The sequence below is a fragment of the Balaenoptera physalus genome (assembly GCF_965194825.1).
Source record: "Balaenoptera physalus genome assembly, chromosome: 3".
Classification (NCBI taxonomy): Eukaryota; Metazoa; Chordata; class Mammalia; order Artiodactyla; family Balaenopteridae; genus Balaenoptera; species Balaenoptera physalus.
Genome location: NC_138890.1, coordinates 31257157 through 31278623, shown reverse-complemented (window position 1 = coordinate 31278623; position 21467 = coordinate 31257157). Strand labels below are relative to the sequence as shown.

Below are 21467 nucleotides of genomic sequence, written 5' to 3'. Positions count from 1 at the left end.
AGTGGCTACACTCCATCAAAAGGTGGAGTCTATTTCCCATCCCCTGACTGGGGCTCCTCTTAGCGACTCACTCGTAACCAATGGACTTCTGAGACTAGGTCAGAAAAGGTCAGGCAGCTTTCATCTGGCTCTTTTTAAATGGTTTCCCTCTTGGAACCCAGCTGCCACGCTGTGAGACCTCAGGCCACATGAAGGGGCCCAGTGTGGGTGTTCTGACTCCAGTCTTTGGGTCATCTGCACCCAAGAACCAGACATAAGTGAAGATGGTTTCAGACCCCAGACCACAGTCTTCCCAGTGGAGGCCCCCAACATTATGGAAAAGAGGCAGTCCAACCCCCTGCGCCCTGTCCAAAATCTTGACCCAAAGAATCTGATGTTTTACACCACTAAGGTTGATTTACTCTTGCCAACATCTAACGATAAAGTATTGAACAAAACAGAGATCAGGAAAAGAGATGCTACTGATATGTCTGATAATAATAATCAACTAATAAAAGTTCCCATTTATTGCTTGCTGTGTGCCAGATTTTGTGACCTAGTGTTTATATAACCCTCACCAAGACCCCAAGTTTGGCATCATTGCACTTTCCACTTTGTAGATGAGGGAACTCAAGCAAGGGGGGGTGAAATAATGCATCTCCATAGTAAGTGAAGGAAGAGGATGTGGAGCCCCTAAGCTTAACTTCTTGGGTAGATGATGTATCTAAGGGCTAAGTATGGTTCGATGTAGCTCTGGCACTTGAGTTCAGAGACAATATCACTCTGAGGTGGGGTGGTTTTAGACTTTGTGAGATTTGATGGGGAGATAAAGTTTATACTGAGCCTGGTCAGGTGTGTAAGATTTAGATAAGCAGCATAGGAGAGTAGAGGCAGGCATTGAATGCGGAAGTAACCATGGGAACAGAGATAGAAGTGAGAAAAGAATTCATGAGTGCCTGGATGGAGAACAAACCAGTAAGAAGAAGAGCTGAGGAGGAGGATGATACAGGGTGTTGGATGGGCTTCTTTAGAGATACAAGCACCTGAGGTGTTTGATCTGGGAGGAAGATGTCTGGATTAAAAGTTCATTGGAAGGTTAGTCTAGCAACAGTATGGAGACTGGCAACCTGAGGGGGGTGGGCAACCAGAAGAAAAGAGAACAGCTGAGATGTTATTTAGTTAGCCTAACAGGGTAATAGGCAGGTGGCACAGTGATAAAATGAAGGGTAAAGTTAGGTAGATTTCTAAGAAATAAATAGATTGAATATAAGGGTTGAAAGAATAGGAAGTGGTGAAAATGGTTTCTAGCCAATGAAGCTGGAAGTGTGATAAAAATCTCCTTCACCAAATACTGCCAGAAATAATTAATGCTACAGAAGGCCAATAAAGGCATTAGCATTAGAATTGCAAGACAGGCACTGCAAAAGTTGACAAAGCTTACACAATAGTAATAGCATAATATGCTATGATTTTATTGCCTTGTATCTGGAAGACTCTTCACTTTTCTGTATTTGACATGCAACTATGATGTTTGATGCTCACTATAAGACTATGAGTTAGCTATGGAGAACAGGTGGCCGTCTCATATCCCAAGGATGTAACTGAGTTATGTAGAGCTTGAACTCCTAGTTCAAGATCCCATGACAGAAAGAGCTCATCCTGGGACCAAGTCCTTTGACTCATAATCCACTGCTGTTTCTATTCATAAAAACTGCCTTTTTGAGTAGATTTTGGACTTGGGTAGGTAATTTTTTATTCTCAGAAGCTGAGGAACACAAATATTCTCAATATTCTGTACATTTACAATATCTTGTGGTTTCTGGCTTAGAGGACCAGTCTTGCACATAAGCCCTTGTTATGTATGTGAACTTGGATTAGTGGATAAGTGAAATTGTGAATAAGGCTTGAGGAGGGTTCTTGAACTCATTCTGTCTACAAATTGAGTTCAGGGAATTTTAAAAGCTATAAATATCTAGTTTTCAAATTTTGGTTACTCAGAGCAGAAACCCCAGAGTCACTTTAGTTCTTAACCCTTTATATGCTGTCCTATTTATTTCTAGAATCCTTGTATTCTCCTTATTCATATTACTGCTGCCTTTATTTACACCCTCTATGTGTTTCTTGGAGAAACTCAACAGGCTTCTAATTTGTTGTTGTACTTTATTACCTTTACACACCCATGTCAACCAGTCTTCATGGAAATCTGACCAGTTCGAATAATCAGTGGTTTTCGCAAGACTTATGTATGAGTTTTCAAGCTCTTTGGCATATAAGTCCCCTTGAGACCCTGTCAACCTCTTCCGTGTCATCTCCTGTAGATCTACCTCATAGCTTACATTAAGAGTAATACTGATAGAATAATGGGTTTACACACACACACGTGTGCACACACACACACACACACACTTCTTTCCTCTGTAACATAGCACATTTTTCCCTTCCTGGAATACCTTTCTCTACTGTATCCACTGGGAAATTGCTGTTTAGTATTGAAACCCTACTCATGTCAATTTCTCAAACACCTCCTGTTTCCCTCCGGTCTACCAGTGTCAGGCCTTCCTGCCTTTGTACTGCGTGCGGACCCAGCACAAACTCCATGTTTCCTGGATCAGCCTGTATTGTAATTATTTCTTCATGCCTGCTCTGCCTGCTAGATTGTAAACCCCTTGAGGACAAGCATGATTGTCAGTGTCTGCATCCCTTGATGGTTTTGTAGCACTGCCCATACTGTGGGTGCTCATTATGTAACTGTTGACATGAAAAAAGGCAAAATGTTTTGGCAGTAAAAGATTTTTGGCTGGGAAATGTCATTACCATTTTGCCAGAACCATGAATTTATCCAGCACCTGTTTTCATGAAGCACTGTGCCGAGTGCTCTCAGAACAAATTACGCAGCTCCGCTTCTTGACCGTGAAGAACTTATTTATAATTTACTACGTATAGCAGGCATGAGGGCAAATATGGAAAGGACAGACAATAATTGAATTACCAACATTAAACAGATATACAAATAAGTTAGATTAAATATTTACTTTGCATGTGCGTTACCTTGTAAAGGGTAATTGCATTTTAGCAGCTGGTGAGTGTATGGGAACCATTTGAGTTTTATGTTTAGACAATAGGATCCTATCATAATGATTACAGTGTAAACTGAATTTTGATGTTTTTATGGGTGAAGATGGACATTAATATTCCCTATGAGGTTAATTTATATCATATTGGAAGAAGAAACCGTATACCTTGGATAAAATCCAAATCTAGACACCTCTGGACAAATTAGAGCAAATGGAGCTTGTCTGTAGAACTCCACCATTTAAAAAAATGTGGAATCTGAAAAATATGTGTTTTTCATCAAAAGCAGGAAATAAGGTATTTGACAACATGCATTTGTCTACTGAATGTGATGGACTATGTGAAGAAATATGTTTTGTCAATAAAATAAATTGCCAAACAAAATATAATCCTTTCTGCAAATGCATTTAGTCTCCAGGATGAAATAAGCTATTTTCACAAAGCACATTTTTTCCTTTGAATTATTTTAGATTTGCTGTCTATAAAAAGCTAGAGAGAAAATATGTTTTGTCAGAGACTGTATTTCAAGGTATAAAGGTAAAATACATTTAATTAGGAAAAAAGTAGGCTCTATCGTGAAGGGTCAGTAAATGTTTATAGTATATTGATGCAGTTTAAATGAGTCTATAATTTTTGGCTTAAGAGGCTAAATTCTCAGTCCAGTGTTGGATGCATTCTTTTTTTTTTTTTCAGTATTTTATTTTATTAGTTTTTTTTCAATATTTTTTAATTGATGTGTAGTTGGTTTACAATGTTGTGTTAATTTCTGCTTTACAGCAAAGCGTTTCAGTTATACATATATATACATTCTTTTTTTAATATTATTTTCCATTATGGTTTATCATAGGATATTGAATATAGTTCTCTATGGATGCATTCTTGAAAACATTCAAGTGATACCCTCATGATCCTTGAGCATATTTGTAACACTTTTATTGTACCACATTATCACCACATCACTGAAAGAGTTAATTATATGACTGATAAAGTTCTTTTTTTTTTTTTTTTTTTTTTTTTTCATTTTCCCCCTGCTCTGTGAATTGGTCCTTTGCCCCAAGGCTCCTGAGGAATTTTAACTTACATAATTCATTAATGCAGTTTAACCCTTCCAGTGTGACTCAAACACCCCACCTTGTTTAACATCATTTTAGATCTCTGGTTAACAGCCTGTAGTGCTATACAGTGCACAAGTTAATGTCAAGTAATTAAGTGTTAAGTTAGGATAAAGTATAATTTTTAGAAAAGGGACCAAAAGAGTGATATGTGTGGAAGCAGCTTTGAGAAGAGTGAAGTGTTATAATACAAATGAAAGAAGATGTGAATGGGAAAGTTTTTTGTCTTTTTCTCCTATTCTTTTTTTTTTATTAAGAACATAACTTCCTCACTTGTGGTATCTGCTTAATATTTAAGGACTGAATGAGATAATGTCTATAGAGCTCTTGGCTCCACGCCTGGCACTAGTTCTATATTGATATATCATCTTCCAGTATTAAATAAACATTGTTCCATTTGGTTCTCAAACTGTCCACTTTCTGGACAAGTATCATTTCCATTTTATGGAAGAGTTAACTGAAATTCAGAGGATCACATAGTGATGGACCCGAAGGGCGGGATCCATCTCTAACGCTGGGTGATTGTCTAGGATTGTCTAGGGAGAAGGTAACATTTGAACTATATCCCGAAGCATAAGGGGGAAATTAAAAGGCAGAAACTGCATGGTAATGCTGAATGTAGGTGGCTTGTTGAATGTATTGTTAATAACTGTATTGCCAGGGAGAAGGGCTTAATTTATTGGGAAATGAGGCTAGAAAGGTAATCTGGAGTCATAAAATACTGTATGCACTAAGGAATTTTCGCTTAATTCTAGAGAGACTGCAAGCAGATGGCTGATATGACTCAACTTATATTTTAGAGAACTAGTTTCGGTGATGAGGGTGAAAGCGGATTCGAGCAGGGAAGAGAGCTGAAGGCAGGGTGTGGATCTGTGGATCACTGTTGTCTTCCAGGTGAGAGACAGTGAACTGGAGCTGGGGCCGTGATGAGAGAGATGACGACGGTAGGAGAGGGACGTCAAAGACATTGCTCAGGTCTCATCAGTGAGAGGTCATACATGGTAGGGAAGGTATAGGTGAATTTGGGAATAACTGCAAAGTTGCTTAGGAAGTAAAGCCATTAATACAGATAGAAAATGCCAAAATGAATAGTTGATGACGGTAAAGCAAACCTATTTGGTTTTGCGCATAAGTAATGTAACTGCAAGATCAATGGGCAGATGTGTTGTTAACGTGGATCCTGAGCCCAAGAGAGAGGCTGGGAGGAAGGAATAAAAATTTGGAGGAGTATTATGATATTTGTTTTTGTGGTTGGTGATGTATGAATGAAATACCTTTATAAGAAGAATTTTAATTAATATTCAAAATAATGTATCACAATGAAATTTGACAGATGTGAAGGCCTAACTCTCTCGTGCTCCTCTCACTTTTACTGGGTAACAATTATTGAGAATGTGTCAGGCTCAAGGTCAAGATGTACATGAATTATCTTAGTTAATTCAAAAACCTTGGAGAAATCTGGAGGAATAGATATTAACATTTCCATTTCCCAATGAGAAAACTGAGGCTTGGAGAGATTAAATTAATTGCCCAGTGCAGAACAGGATTTCAGATCCTTGTTTATCTCAAAGTCTGTATTCTTAAAGCATACCCCATATGGAAAAGTTCAAATCTGACTCATCTTCAAGGCATCCGGTTCTCAATGGCAACACTTGTTGGGCTTTCATGGAGAGCCTAACCTCTTCTTTGACGTGAAATTATTCGCAACTATCCAGCAGAGAACTTGAGCTACAGGAAGCAGAAAATGGACATGTATTCCTGCTCTTTTTTCACCCGTATCCTTCCCTCTCTCTTAACCCTTCTAGCACCCTTCTGGATATTATTTAAGACCCAGAGTTCCTCTACTTTCATTGTAGACATCGATACACGCTATTTCTCTCCTACTTGAGTGTAGACATTTTGAATCCAACATTATCTTTGCCTTTCTCACAATAGGTAGCAGAGGGCCTTATACTGTGCTAAGTACTCTGCTTGCCTTGCCTCACTTATAACCCAATGAGGTTACACTGTAATTATCTCCATTTTTAGAGGAGAAATATGTAGCTCAATCAATAACTTGCCCAAGGACTCACAAAGAGTTAAGTCATAGATGAGGCTATGAACCCTTGTCTAGAGCGAGAAGAGTGCTAGGTGACTAAGTGCCTTGCACACAGTAGGACCTCATCCTTGTAGGAACGAATGTGAACAAAAGCACTGTTTCCATAGGCAAGACTTTGGGATTGTGAATATTAGTTCTATTACACGGCAGGCTTTTTTTTGTTTTTTAACGGTGCTCATGGTAATAGGATTCTGTCTAATATGACTCATTTCAGAGAAGACTTGAATAAAAGAACTTCATAGTAATGCCCCCAAATTTAAAGTCAGTATTCACGAGTATCTGAAAGGCACACGTTCATTACTTAATCTCACCAATCCAAATAATGAACAGGGGAGTCCACAACAGAATTATAGAGATTGTTCCAAAGCTTAGAGGCTAATTTGATTTTGTACGGAATGTTAAGAAAGGGTTTTAAAGAATTTTAAATGAAAAGGCAATTAACGTTGAAACCTTCATTAATGGATAGTTGAGAGGAAAAACCGGACTTCTTGCTGAGTTTTTGACTTTTTCACTAATTGCAAAACTTTATGGTTTTTTTACTGTATATTAGAAAGTGCTAAGGCACTATCTGTTTACTACAGCTAGACCTTATGGGCAAATAGAACACTTTTAAGGGCTTTTAATTTTTTTTTTTTAAGTAAAGAGGACAGAGCCCCCAAGAACTAATTATGACTGAACGGCTCTCATTTGATAAAACGGATGCAGAGTAATAAAATGTTCACTAAGAAACAAGAATTTTGACTCAGCTTAAAAGATTCTTGAAACTATTATTTGTTTCCTCATGTTAGTATACATTGACCAATTTTTCATACAACAGAAAGTGGATACCTTATAAGAAAACTATAAGGAACAGTCCTGAACATTGAACAACAAAAAAATAGATATTATTTATGAATGTTGGTGTCTTGATTCCAAATTCCCTAAACTCTTTAAATACAGTTTATTTCTCACTTTAACACTAATGATTAAAGTGAATGGAACATCTGTTCTTTGGTTTTTCAATATTTAGTATTGGTACCAGCATTTCGCAAACTTTGCCCTAGAAATGTTAGTAACTGTTATGTTGCCCATTTCCTACCACACGTGTGTGTCTTAGGGCCTTAGAGTGATGGAAGTAAAGACAGAAGTCTTTTGGCTGGCAGATTATTAGAGAATTTTATTGGCTGTATGGTATACCCTCATGCCATGGTATTAGGAAAAATCTTGTTTCTTGCCTTTCAGAGCAATGTAGATAAATTTTATAAGCTCCAGAATTAGATTAACTTTCTAAGTTGCCTCCCATCAATTTCTTTCACTATTACCAAGATAACGAGCTACCTTATGGCAGAGAAGGGTCAGGGGTTAGGAGGCTGAGGGTCCCCCCTAAAGACATAGTTTGTTATCCAGCCTTCGTCCTGTGGCTAATCATTTTATATGTCATATTGTCCACCACTGAATCTGGTGACAAATCTCAGCCACCCCAAATTTTAGATTTGGTGTATCAGATAAGTAAAACAGCCTTTTTTTTCTCTTTGTCATCTCTAACATTGTTTACTGGGGTGTGGCAATGTTAAAGAACTAGAGACATGTTCCTTTAACAAAAACAGTGTAATTCCATCTGTTGGCAATATAGAGAACACAGAAGAGACATATGTAGGTGTCTAAGCAATTAAAGCCATCCCATCTTGAGAGGATCCGTGGTAGTAAATAAAGAAAGAACCAAAGTTTGAAAAGTCACTCCTTTCTCCAAGGTAACTGCTCATTCTTTATTAAGGCTAGAGCTCATTTAATCTAATTATATCATGACCCAACATACATAACAGAGGCATTCAACCTATATATTTCAAGATGCTCTGGTTAATTGATTGTCATTTAAGTGCATCATATCAAACACTTTTCCAGAATAAACTGGAAATAAGATCTGGACTCCACCTCTGCCACTTATCAGCTTTATTACCTTGGCGATTCCTTAACGCTTTTCTTTTGACTTGAGATCTTCCCTGTTTAAATCCATGTTCTCATGAGCTGAGACTAGACTGTCCTATTTTATAATCAGAACATTTTTAGAAGCTCAGAAAAAGACAAAGGATCTCTCCATAATGGAAAACTTGTGTACAACAATTTCTCATGTGCATGTTTTCCTATATTTGACGATTTGTACTTTAATCGTGAAAAAAAGAAATATGGCAGTAAAGACAGAAATATAGCAGGCAAAATGTGTTCTTGCTGTTGCTTGGTTGTCTTGCCCCAGCATAAATTCTTCTCAGTTCTCTCTCTCTCAAAAGGCGTAACTTCTGGAATCGGCTTCTTTGGGAGAGATGCAAGGAAAAAGAATTTTGGATGATAAAAACTGCTGAATTTATGTTTTCGTAGAATCTTTTAAATGCATTATATTGTTTTAAATAATGTTTCAGGAATGTTACTATAACACCCCCCCCTTATATTTTGGTTTATCTAGGTATGGCTGTATGTACTGTTCTCATTTATGAGTAATATCAATAATTTGTCTGTTGTAGTTGTCTGATAAACTAGAGAGCAAAATATTACATGTTGGACCTTGAGTAAGATCTCAGTGGTGCTACTTTTAACTATTGATTCACTTAGGTAGTTGAGTTTTAATCTGTGCCAGGGTATAACTCTTTTCTTCACTGCCACAATAGTAATAATGATAATTCTTATGATTGTTATAAAAATCTGACATGTTCATTAAGCTACAAAGAAAGAAAACAAAGTGACATCCTATGGTGTCAGTTCAACCAAAGATCAGTGTTGTAGGTAAGGAGGGCTTATTGAACTAGGAAAACCAATAGGAATTAATTGCCATTTACTGCAGATAAGGGATGACCCAAGTCCCCTCTCTAGGGTCAGGTTTGCCATCTATCCTATTATTTGGTGTCCACATTTATTGTTGTTTGTATTAAAATATATACCCGGTCTGCATCCCAACAACATATGCAGATTTTGGTACTTTAGTTCCCCTCCTTTCTTTTAAGTCAGAAATCATAAAGCAGAGACATTTTGAGTGAACCTTTATGCTAAAATATAATCTATTCATAGTAGAGGAGGTGCAGTAATTTTATGAGACTGTTTTACACACTAGTACAATGAAATTATTAGATTAACCAGTCCGTATCATGGTTTGTTTTAACTGTTGTTTTTAATCCTTTTTATTATGCCTTACCCAAATTACTAGTGTAAGTAATGTGTTCCCTTATTTCCACATTAGATTTATTAATTTGTTCATTTGGCCATATGTTTGGATGCCTTGACATGCACTGGATATCAATTCCCTTGTCACTTTTTTCCTTATTCTGCCATATTGTGAGCTGACACCAAAATACACACTGCAAAATGTATGTTATGCTGGGACATTAAAATGATTGACAGTGAACTTGCAGAGCAAGGAGGATGCTAATCCATATATGACACACAGAAGCTGTTTTCCTGGCAACAACTTCATCATTGTTTCTAAACATGAGAGATGAGCCAGTGTACCTAAAAAATCATTCAGGTAAGCAGCAAAGAATTTTGTTTGGCAGGGCATGAATACCATAGTCTTTCTTCACACTTCACTGTGGCAAATGGAAATAGATTCTTCTCACCTAGATTAATAGGTGTTTTAACTCAGTAAAAGATGTGTAAATCTTTGGCAGTGTCCTCTTGAGTCAATCTTTTTATTTGTATGTAATAACATCTCAGAGTAGTTAAGATATAAGTCAGGCCCTTGGGGGGAAAGATTCACGTAAATTTGGAATGTAGGCTGGATATGTAGCCACCTTTTGGGGGTAATAAGTTGTTCTGAGAACAAGTTGAAATCTGATGATAGCCTCTATCAAAATTTTAGGTCCAATGTCTCAGAGTATTCAGTGTTTCCCATTACATGAAGAAAAGAGAAAATAGGAGGCTAAGGTGGATTGAAAAAAATTGTATAAGGCCTAAGAAAAGACTGTTCCCAGATGGAATTCACTGAAGATTCTGTTTCTTTGCATTTTCATTATAATTAATTCTTTAATATTGCCAGTTGAATCTCACGAATTGAAAATGTTCCAGTCTATACAATCTGGCATCATGCTGCTCTTCTGAAATTCCAGGGTGCTTTCCTAGGGGAAGATTGGGAAATTCACAGTATGAATGGAGCAATTAGAGCAGAGGTGTGGCATCAAGAGGTATGGGCCGAATAGTTATACCATCATGACAATGGCCTCTTTCCAAATACATCCTAGTCAAATTAGCACATGGTAATAAGAGTAGAAGAGAGAGAGAGAGATGCTGCTCTTTGGAGAACAGTATAAATTAAAATTTTTAAATTCCATGTTCGTCACACCGTATCCTGAAAGAGACGTACACATAGAGGAGTTGGAAGGACCAGTAGATGGGTTGACAAAATGTGCAGAATTTCAGGCAAGGGCACATTGGGAGTCGGGAGAGTGGGAACCAAGGAAGAGGTTAGGCCATTTCCTGGAACATAAATTATTGATCAGGGGCCCTCTGGGTAACAGGATGGAGAATTAGCAAAGATGGGAACTTCATGGTGTCTAATCCAGTTATTTTGGAGAAGAGAAGTTGTTTGAGTCACAGAGGGGCTACACGTACATGGGGTAGCAGAAGGTCCATTACTTCATGACTTGCTCTAGGATTTCCCGAAGGCTTAGAGTATTCACTCTTTTAAGATGTAAAACACAGAGGAAGTGTCAAACTCCCGGAACCTTATGTAAACTTCATGTAATCTTTTATCTTACCCTATGACATTTTAATTGTAAAAGTCATACATACTCATTGTAGAAAATTTCTAAAACTAAAAGGGAATGTTTTCCCTTTCCCTATCTAAAGATAACCATTGTTAACTGTTTTATCCTTGGTTCTAGAAGACTGGGAATGAGTACAGAGATGGTAGGAATAAACTCATAGACAAGTATCAGTTTTATTCACAAGCTTTATGAGGCATCAGTAAGGCTGTGAAAATCAGTACAGACAAAGGATACCTCTGAGCAAGCTTGGTGTCTGCAATCTGCTCCTCTCAGGGATGTGGCCAGAAGAGACATGATGATCTGCAGCCTTTGTTAGCCCCAAACAAATGGTCCCTAATCTTTAAACATTATGGCCACTCCCCCAAAACCACCACCAAAAGACCCACATCAGTTCCAAGAAAGACCATTTTGTTTTTTGCTTTCTATTTCCATCAAATTTTTTTTTCTTTCTCCCTCCCTTCCTTTCCTCCCTCCCTCCCACCCTTCCTTCCTTCCTTCCTTCCTTCCTTCCTTCCTTCCTTCCTTCCTTCCTTCCTTCCTCCTCCTTCCTTCCCTCCTTCCTTCCCTCCCTCCCTCCCTTCCTCCCTTCCTTCCTTCCTTCCTTCCATCCATCCATCCATCCATCCATCCATCCATCCTGGCAAAATTGAGTTGATAGTACATATACAGTATTGGACTCTGCCCTTTTCATTCATTTAATACTTTGAATATTTCCTACATCAATATGGGAAGACTCTTTAAAAACATGTTTATGGGGCTTCCCTGGTGGCGCGGTGGTTGAGAATCTGTCTGCCAATGCAGGGGACATGGGTTCGAGCCCTGGTCTGGGAAGATCCCACATGCCGCGGAGCAACTGGGCCCGTGAGCCACAATTACTGAGCCTGCACATCTGGAGCCTGTGCTCTGCAACAAGAGAGGCCACGATGGTGAGAGGCCCGCGCACCGTGATGAAGGGTGGCCCCCGCTTGCCACAACTAGAGAAAGCCCTCGCACAGAAACGAAGATCCAACACAGCCATAAATAAATAAATAAAGCACACCTAGTATAGTGTAATTAAAAAAAAAATGTTTATAAATTATTAACTCAATTTTAATGAAGCAAATGTAGACCTCACCAGATTTTTTTCGTTTGGGAAAAATCAGAAGGAGTTAATTGAACAAATACTCCTGTTTAAAAACTTACTTGCTAAATTTTGAGGGTAAAATTGACTGAACTTTCCACTTGTACTATCAAGAAAATAATTATGAGTGTTTGCTAGAGAAGGTACCAGTTAAAATTAACTGTTGAGAGTTTACCTCTGCAAGGAAGGGACACACATTCAGAGGTCTTACTCATGTAAGTTAGAATTCGTCATGAAAAAATTTCACATAAAATCTTAAAAAATTTTTTTTCTTTTGCTCTTTTAAAATTAAACCTCTATTTGCCTTCTTTTTTCTTTTTTTAAAAATTTTTCCTTCTCTCTTTTCTCATGAACCTTCAACAGGGTGTGTATTGTGTACTAACCATGTTAATGGATTCCATAGATAATTTCCAGAGGTTGAAAAGGCCTTTGACTTCAGAGAAACTGAAGCAATTTTGAAAGAAGCTGAAGAGGTGTACATTAGAATCCTCCCCATACACAGGAATAGTGGAGTGACATTTGAATTTGACAGAGGGAGTGAAAAGATCAAGTTGAAATGTGGCACTCGAGAAGGCAATGCGGTCTCATCCGTGCCTTCTCTGTTTGCTGAGAGAAGAGATTCTGAAACTTTGAATGAGAAGGAAAGGGCATTAGCATCAAGCGAGAGGACAGGAGTCAACCAGGATTTGCAAATAACAGAGTCATCTCAGCTAAACTCTAGGAAGACCTTGAAGCTGAGATCCAAGATCACACACTTAAAAATGAGTAACTTTTGTTTAAGAAGAGTGTGTAGGTGACCAAAGTTGAATTTGCGCAAGAAAGGCGAGATCACAGAAAGGAGACTCCGAAGGAGTAAGGCTACCTGGGCTGGTTGGGGGGAGTCTAATTCAGGAGGCTGGCTAATCTCAGAGTCTATAAAATGACTTCTCAGACGTGAACAACTTCCACTTTGGCTTTCAAAAAAATCTGAGGGCACCTACATTGACATTTTATCTACTATAAAAGATAGACTCTTCACTTCAGTTATATGGTTCTGTTCGTAATAATAAGCACTGCATTTTTCACTGGAGTCTCTCCTCAAAATTTAGGGCACCCATGGCCCCTCAAGTCCCCACGGTTTATTCAGAGCTGAAGACCAGGATTCAAATTGTAGGTTCAAATATCACTGCCCTTGACTCACTTGGAATAAAGAATAATTCAGAGAGGGAACTATTCATGGAAATTCACCTCCTCAAAAGCTACAATCTGTAGTTAGTTGGTTATAAATAGTATTTCTGCCTCTGTATTGTTAGATGCTGTTAGAATAAGAACACATTCATGTATTATTTGGGAATCTAAAAATAAGTTTAAAAATAGAAAATAAATTATAGTGTAAGAAAAAATAGCATAAGCAATGTTGAAAAAAGAATTTTAATTAGGGAATGCATTAAACATGCTTTAGTGGTAATGCTTACCTATGATAAATAAAGCTGGTTAAGGAAGTTTAGCATCGTGGTTAAGAGAACTTGGGTCTACAGAGTCATACGACCTACATTGAAGCCTGCGTTTGCCAGGAAATAGCTGAGAGATCTTGAGACAGTCCTGCAGTTATAAAATTGGAATAATAATACATGCACACCAGATAGAGTTGTTTTGAAAATGAAATGAGATACTTACAAAGCAATTCGCACATCGCCTGGCACGTAGGAAGGTCTCTCTGATAATGCTTGCTCCTACATGAGGCAGAAAAGGCCTGTGTTAGCTCAGATCCTTCGAGTAACAGATGCTGTGACGGAATTACGCATGCAGGAGATTAATGGAGGGAAATATCTGTGAAGGATAAAGGGGAAGGAGCAGGGAAAGCTTTCAGACCATAATGTAGGTCTGACACCTGTAAAGAAGGGGCAGAAGGAAGACAGATTGAGCAGGAAAGTCTCAGACTGCAGCCAGTTCTAAAAAAGTTGGGGGGCAGTTTGATACAAAGTCCTTGTGCTAAAGTCATCTCCTTTTTTTTTTTAACTTTTTATTTTATATTGGAGCATAGTGGATTAACAATGTTGTGTTAGTTTCAGGTGTACAGCAAAGCAATTCAGTGATACATATACATGTATCTATTCTTTTTCAAACTCTTTTCCTATTTAGGTTGTTACGTAATATTGAGCAGAGTTCCCTGCGCTTGTTGGTTATCCATTTTAAATACAGCAGTGTGTATATGTCAATCCCAAACTCCCTAACTATCCCTTCCCCAACTCTTTTTTTTTTTTTTAATTTTATTGAAGTATAGTCGATTTACAATGTTGTGTTAATTTCTGCTGTAGAGGTACAATTTAAGTTACAAAAATTCACCAATTTTAAGCATAGAATTTTGTTGCGGTTTGAATATAATCATGTAACCACCACCACTATCAAGATGTAGGACATTTCTGCCAGTCCTAAAAGTTCCTTGGTGTCCCCGTGCTGTCGGTCCTCTCCCTGAACCCTGGCTCCTGGCAACCACTAATCTGCTTTGTCGCCGTATATAGTCTTACCCTTTCCAGAATTTCATAAAACTGTATAGTATGTAGCTTGTGTGTCTGGCTTCTTTCACTTAGCTAATGCTTTTGAGATTAATCTATGTTTTGTGTATATCAGTAGTTTGTTCCTTTCCTGTTGCTGAGAAGATTCCATTGTATGTGGATTCTGCATTGTTTACAGTCTTTGGTTATGAATAGAGCTGCTATAAACGTTCCCTTACAGGTCTTTGTGTGGATATGTTTTTATTTCTCTCGGGTAAATATCTAGGAATGGAATTGCTGAGTCATGTGATAAGTGTAAATTTAATTTTATTAAATCGGTTTTGAAAGTGGCCATACCACTTTGATTCTCACTGATCAACTAGTAACATATGTTATCACAGGATATTGAATATACTTCCCTGTGCTCTGCAGTAGGACCTTGTTATTTATCCAGGACATAGAAATATAATTCATGAATTTATTTTGATATTTCCAATTCAATTTATAGATTACAGGGTTTTAAGTCTTTGAACTTTATGCTTGTATCTCTTCTCTCTTACCCTCTTTCTTTTTTTTTTTTTTAATTCAAACAGAAAGTCACAAAAATTATAATCATCCTCATCAGTTCACTCAGTCCCATGTAATTAATTTTTCTTTTCATCTTGATCTTTTGTTAGCACTTTTATGAGTTCATCAGTTTTTCATTAGAGTTCTGAAAATGCTTATTCATTCAGTTCAGCAGTACAGTCAGTTACCAGAAACCTGTACTTGTCAGAGTGTTTTCCATGAACTTCTTAAAGATGAAACCCTTTTATAGGAACATATTTGCAAAAGCATCAGAGTACACCCAGAACTGTCTGTAAATGACAAAAGACTTAAAAATGACCACGGTTAAAGATTTGATGAAAGTTCATAATAATGCAATTGACAAGGAAATTTAGTTATTTCTGAGATATACATTTTAAAGTAATAACTAGAATTATGACTTATAACATTATATCAGAACATATAAGATTTTTAGAAATTTCATGTAATGTCTGAAACATTTATATTAACATATTTCCATACAAATAACCCAATGAAAGTTTAGTATTAGTTGTTTTGTTTGTGTCTTTTTTTATACTGCAGGTTCTTATTAGTCATCAATTTTATACACATCAGTGTATACATGTCAATCCCAATCGCCCAATTCAGCACACCACCATCCCCACCCCACCGCAGTTTTCCCCCCTTGGTGTCCATATGTCTGTTCTCTACATCTGTGTCTCAACTTCTGCCCAGCAAACTGGCTCATCTGTACCATTTTTCTAGGTTCCACATGCATTAATATACGATATTTGTTTTTCTCTTTCTGACTTACTTCACTTTGTATGACAGTTTCTAGATCCATCCACGTCTCAACAAATGACTCAATTTCGTTCCTTTTTATGGCTGAGTAATATTCCATTGTATGAATGTACCACATCTTCTTTATCCATTCGTCTGTCGATGGGCATTTAGGTTGCTTCCATGACCTGGCTATTGTAAATAGTGCTGCAATGAACATTGGGGTGCATGTGTCTTTTTGAATTATGGTTTTCTCTGGGTATATGCCAGCAGTGGGATTGCTGGATCATATGGTAAATCTATTTTTAGTTTTTTAAGGAACCTCCATACTGTTCTCCATACTGGCTGTATCAATTTACATTCCCACCAAGAGTGCAAGAGGGTTCCCTTTTCTCCACACCCTCTCCAGCATTTGTTGTTTGTAGATTTTCTGATGATGCCCATTCTAACTGGTGTGAGGTGATACCTCATTGTAGTTTTGATTTGCATTTCTCTAATAATTAGTGATGTTGAGCATCTTTTCATGTGCTTCTTGGCCATCTGTATGTCTTCTTTGGAGAAGTGTCTATTTAGGTCTTCTGCCCATTTTTGGATTGGGTTGTTTGTTTCTTTAATATTGAGCTGAATGAGCTGTTTATATATTTTGGAGATTAATCCTTTGTCCGTTGATTCGTTTGCAAATATTTTCTCCCATTCTGAGGGTTGTCTTTTCGTCTTGTTTATGGTTTCCTTTGCTGTGCAAAAGCTTTGAAGTTTCATTAGGTCCCATTTGTTTATTTTTGTTTTTATTTCCATTACTCTAGGAGGTGGATCAAAAAAGATCTTGCTGTGATTTATGTCAAAGAGTGTTCTTCCTATGTTTTCCTCTAAGGGTTTTATAGTGTCTGGTCTTACATTTAGGTCTCGAATCCATTTTGAGTTTATTTTTGTGTATGGTGTTAGGGAGTGTTCTAATTTCATTCTTTTACATGTAGCTGTCCAGTTTTCCCAGCACCACTTATTGAAGAGACTGTCTTTTCTCCATTGTATATCTTTGCCTCCTTTGTCATAGATTAGTTGACCATATGTGCATGGGTTTATCTCTGGGCTTTCTGTCTTGTTCCATTGATCTATGTTTCTGTTTTTGTGCCAGTACCATATTGTCTTGATTACTGTAGCTTTGTAGTATAGTCTGAAGTCAGGGAGTCTGATTCCTCCAGCTCCGTTTTTTTCCCTCAAGACTGCTTTGGCTATTCAGGGTCTTTTGTGTCTCCATACAGATTTTAAGATGATTTGTTCTAGTTTGTCAATCCCAAACTCCCTAACTATCCCTTCCCCAACTCTTTTTATTTATTTATTTATTTATTTATTTATTTATTTATTTATTTATTTACTTATTTATTTATGGCTGTGTTGGGTCTTCGTTTCTGTGCGAGGGCTTCCTCCAGTTGCGGCAAGCGGGGGCCACTCTTTGTCGCGGTGCACGGGCCTCTCACTATCGTGGCCTCTCTTGTTGCAGAGCACAAGCTCCAGACGCGCAGGCTCAGTAGTTGTGGCTCACGGGCCTAGTTGTTCCCCTTTCGCAACTCTTTAAGTCACCTCTTGAAGCCCCGTGTCCTACAAGAGGAGGTCTCTGCAGTCACTGGCTGGGAACATTCCAGGAAAAGCAAGGACTCTGCAAATGTGGTTGTGGATCTGATAGACAGCAGCTAGGGATTTGTAGCCACAGGATTGCCATGGCCTGTCACTTGAGCTGGAGATGTGATACAGTAGTTATAAATCCTTAGTTTATTCGTTAACATATTCCTTCACTCCAACATTTTGGTAGCTTGGTTCAGGGTACCCTGTCTCTGAACCTCAATTTCCTCACCTATGAAATGGGTAAAATAATAAGTACGACACACTTATTTCAGGACTGATTTAAAGATTTGAGATATATATGGAAGCATGTTATTTTAATAGTAAAAAGTGCTTTGGAAATGTAAAATAGCCCCAAACTCTTTCCTTTAGACATTTTATAATTCACAGATTTCTTTTCATTAGTCTGGCCTTTCAATTAGCTTGATTTTACTTGACTTTACTTTCAATTAGCTTGACTGAGTGTATCATAACTAATTTCACATGAAAATACGTATTTGTAAAAACAATCAGACTCTCTTATCTTTGAAATTAAGAATTTAAGGCTTACCAGCAGAATGTTTTATTTGATGATGGTTGTAAGTAGGCATGGTAGTGAATCAGTCACTATTCAATACACAGTTCATGGAACCTAAGGAATTTAACCCACTGAATCCATGTTAAAGATGCTATGGATTGGAACTCAGGGATACCGTTAAGCAATGCATCAGTTGATCATAATTGTGTCATGGAGCCTCAGTAAATGATTGGGACATAGAAGGCCCCCCTATAAGTATTTGTTGAATGATTCACAGGATCAGTTTTATCTGATAAACTTTGCAGGTTTATCTCTGTGACCTTTCCTCATAGAAATGAGGGACCCTAAACAAAAACATAGAAGAAAACATGATGAAAGCCCAAATCCCTGATGCTTGTGGAAATTAGAAAGAAATGGGTCTGTATTTGGACCATACCTCTTAGAATCACAAAAACCACCAAAAAATGATAGGATCTTAAATGTTTGTCTAATTCTACTTTATTCTGCAGCAGGTTTTCTCAATACTGGTCAGATAATTCTTTGTTGGGGGGAAGGGGGGTTGTCCCATGCCTTGTAGGATGCTTAGCAACTTCCCTGGCCTCTACCCACTAGATGCCAGTAGCGTCCCTCTCCCCATTCTCCAGTTGTGACAACAAAAATAATGTATCTGGAATTGCTAAAAGTCCCTGAGGGGATAAAACCGTCCCCGGTTGAGAACCACTGTTTTACAGATTAGGCAACCAAGCAAACCTTGAGAGTTTAAATAAGTCACCAAAACCCTTGGCAAAACTAGCATCACAGCTCTGATCCAAGGGCTAAGTATCTATCCAGTTCTCCTTCTACTGTGGGGCATTGCCTCTGATTCAATATGTGATTAAATGTGCCTCCAAGTAGAGTTGCTGTTATTTTTTCATGACTATTCCTGTTTATTCCTAGCATTCTTCCAGTTTGTAGGCTGTTTGACATCATACACATTTTATTGCATGGAAAGCAAGGTTTGATATTCCTTTCTATATTGGATTAAAAAGAAAGTTCCTCCTGGAAGTGAAAGGGGCATGTTTTAAAGCCCAAAATTGACAGGGGAGAGAGAGTTCAACAATCTTTCTCTTAGGGACTGACTTGAAGATGTAGGATGCTTTCTTTGCCCAGCTTACACTTAAATAGAAAAATATATCTATACACAAAGATTTCTTTAAAAAAAAATGCCTGCCAAGTACGGAAGACACCTCTCTAAAGTGGCGGAGAACAGAATGATCTTGTAGGGATGGTTGAGTGTAATTTCAGATAATTCTATATCAGGTTTCTGAGAACCCTTTTGGAAAGCTCTGTTATATATTAGTGCTGGGTCTCAAAGAAATGGAAAATTAGTATTTTCTTTCCCAGCCTACAATTTATTGATCAAAGAAAACTTACTTTGGGCTTTGTAGTGTTGCGACAATCTGAAGCATATTAATAAAGAAAGAGAGTTGCTTCTTAGGGAGATAACCTTGATGACTGTAATTTCTCTCATGAGTATCAATGTGCTTATGTGCCAATATATCACAAGTGAAGGGGGAGGGAGGGAGCAGATGTTGCCTAGCAAGGGCTGTACAGAGCTCTGTGTATTTTGCTTTGTCTCCTTTCAGCCTTTCTCAAGGAGTTCTCATCCTTCACTGTTTATTCTGGAGAAGGACTTGAGATAGTATTGTAAGAAAAGAAAGACTTTTTGATTGTAAAGGTAGAAAGTGCTGACAAGGAGTTGCCTTGTTCTAATCATTGGGTCCACCTAATACAATCATCAGAGAGCCCATGCACACATGCATCTATTCCAAAAGCCACCTGGTCACACATCCCTGCCCACTGCCCCCCCCCCCACACCATTAACCTTGTCACCCTGTGCAAATTTCTTGGTCTCTGTCTGCCTCAGTTTCCTAATCTGTTAAATGAGGAAATGAATAATACCTAGCTCAAATACAGATAAAATCAGTTAATGTTTTTAAAATATGTAGAAAATTGCCTGGCACATAATGGATGTAAGTGTTTTTTACATGAAAATGATCTATTTAAGTATTTAAGATGCATAACGAGTGTATAATGTGTAGTGAGCACTCTGCAAAGTGTTGGTGACTTGTTACAACAACAGCCAAAAAACCCATCAGAGACAGGCTGATCCCCAAAGCAGGAAATAGGTCACATTTTTAAAATGTACTTCTGAGCTCCTGTTTATTGAACACCGGGAGGCCACTGTGATAGCCACAGAGAAGGCAGCGATAACAGTCAGCACTTCTGTGCTCTAAGAACTCTGTCTGGTGGAGGAGGAAAAGTGAAATATAATTATAAGATAATGTGACAAGTGATGTCATAAGTAGAGACACAGTGTAATAGAGGTTTCCATTGAGAGACTCACATCTCAACCTGGACAAGGGGCTTGAAGGCAGAGAAGACCTGCAGGGGAAGTGGTGTGTGAGCAGTATTCTAGGTGAGTCAGGCTGGCTGGGATGGGGCAGGAAGCCCTGGACACAGAGAAAAACAAGTGAGCCTTGGAGCCTGGCAAGGAGCACGGTAAGAAGGGAAGTAAATGCCATGGCATGGCTAGGTCAGGAAGGGCTCTGCAGCTCAGGGTAAAGAGTGTAGGCACTGCCTTGAAAGAGAAAGGAAGCCACTGGAACGTTTCATTTGGGGAGTGGTATGGACAGAGAGGTAGGGATTTTCATGGATAAGCTACAGTCTCCTGCTGTGTGGAGGAAAGGCTGGGAGAAGGCCAGACTAGAAAAGACAGGAAGCCCAACTTGTTGAGGCGCCACTGAAAGATGAAGAGCCTTGAAACTCATCACCTTGAGAGCAGTGAGGAAGTAGAGACGGATATGGAAATGGCTACTAGCAGGACGCCAACAAAATCATATTGAGCCTTATCCTGGAGTGGGATTTGAATTGAGGAAAAAGTATGAAAAGGAGGCTTACTGTTTCTCACAATGTTGTAACATCTTATTTGGCCTTTCCAGACCTTGAGAAGAGGAGGAAAAATACATAATTAGTCATCAGGAGTTGTCTTTATGAGACATTCATGGCACCTTAGAACATTGTGAACTTAGATTCCTTCCTGGTACTTCTTGTTGCCCTCTTTCTAGGTCCCGGGGTGTGGACCAAAATTTTGGAACTTTAGGTAAGATTATGATTTTCTTTGACCCTTTTCTTAAACCAGAGATATTTGAGTAGAGCCCGAAAGGATCATTAGGTATCATCTTATGACGTAGTGGCAGGAAAGTTTTTATCTCGAACGCCATCAGCAAAGTCTTAATAGTGGCCGCTTGGAGTGCTGTGTTGACAAAGAATGTGTGTCCCATATGGCTTGGTGGAAGAGTGACAAGATCAACTAAAGATGACCAGCATGGGTGCTGCAGGGTGGGGCAGAAGCACATATGCGTCATATATCCATTCCTAGGATA

At 38.3% G+C, this 21467-nt stretch overlaps 1 protein-coding gene and 1 long non-coding RNA gene across 3 annotated transcripts in view; one reads left to right on the top strand and one right to left on the bottom strand.

Moving 5' to 3' along the window:
• Nucleotides 1–21467, bottom strand: part of LOC309658278 — a 953833-nt gene that overhangs the window by 298107 nt on the left and 634259 nt on the right. The window lies entirely within an intron of this gene.
• Nucleotides 1–21467, top strand: part of LOC309658213 (teneurin-2-like) — a 1589229-nt gene that overhangs the window by 1325713 nt on the left and 242049 nt on the right. The gene's annotated exons all lie outside the window — the stretch shown is intronic.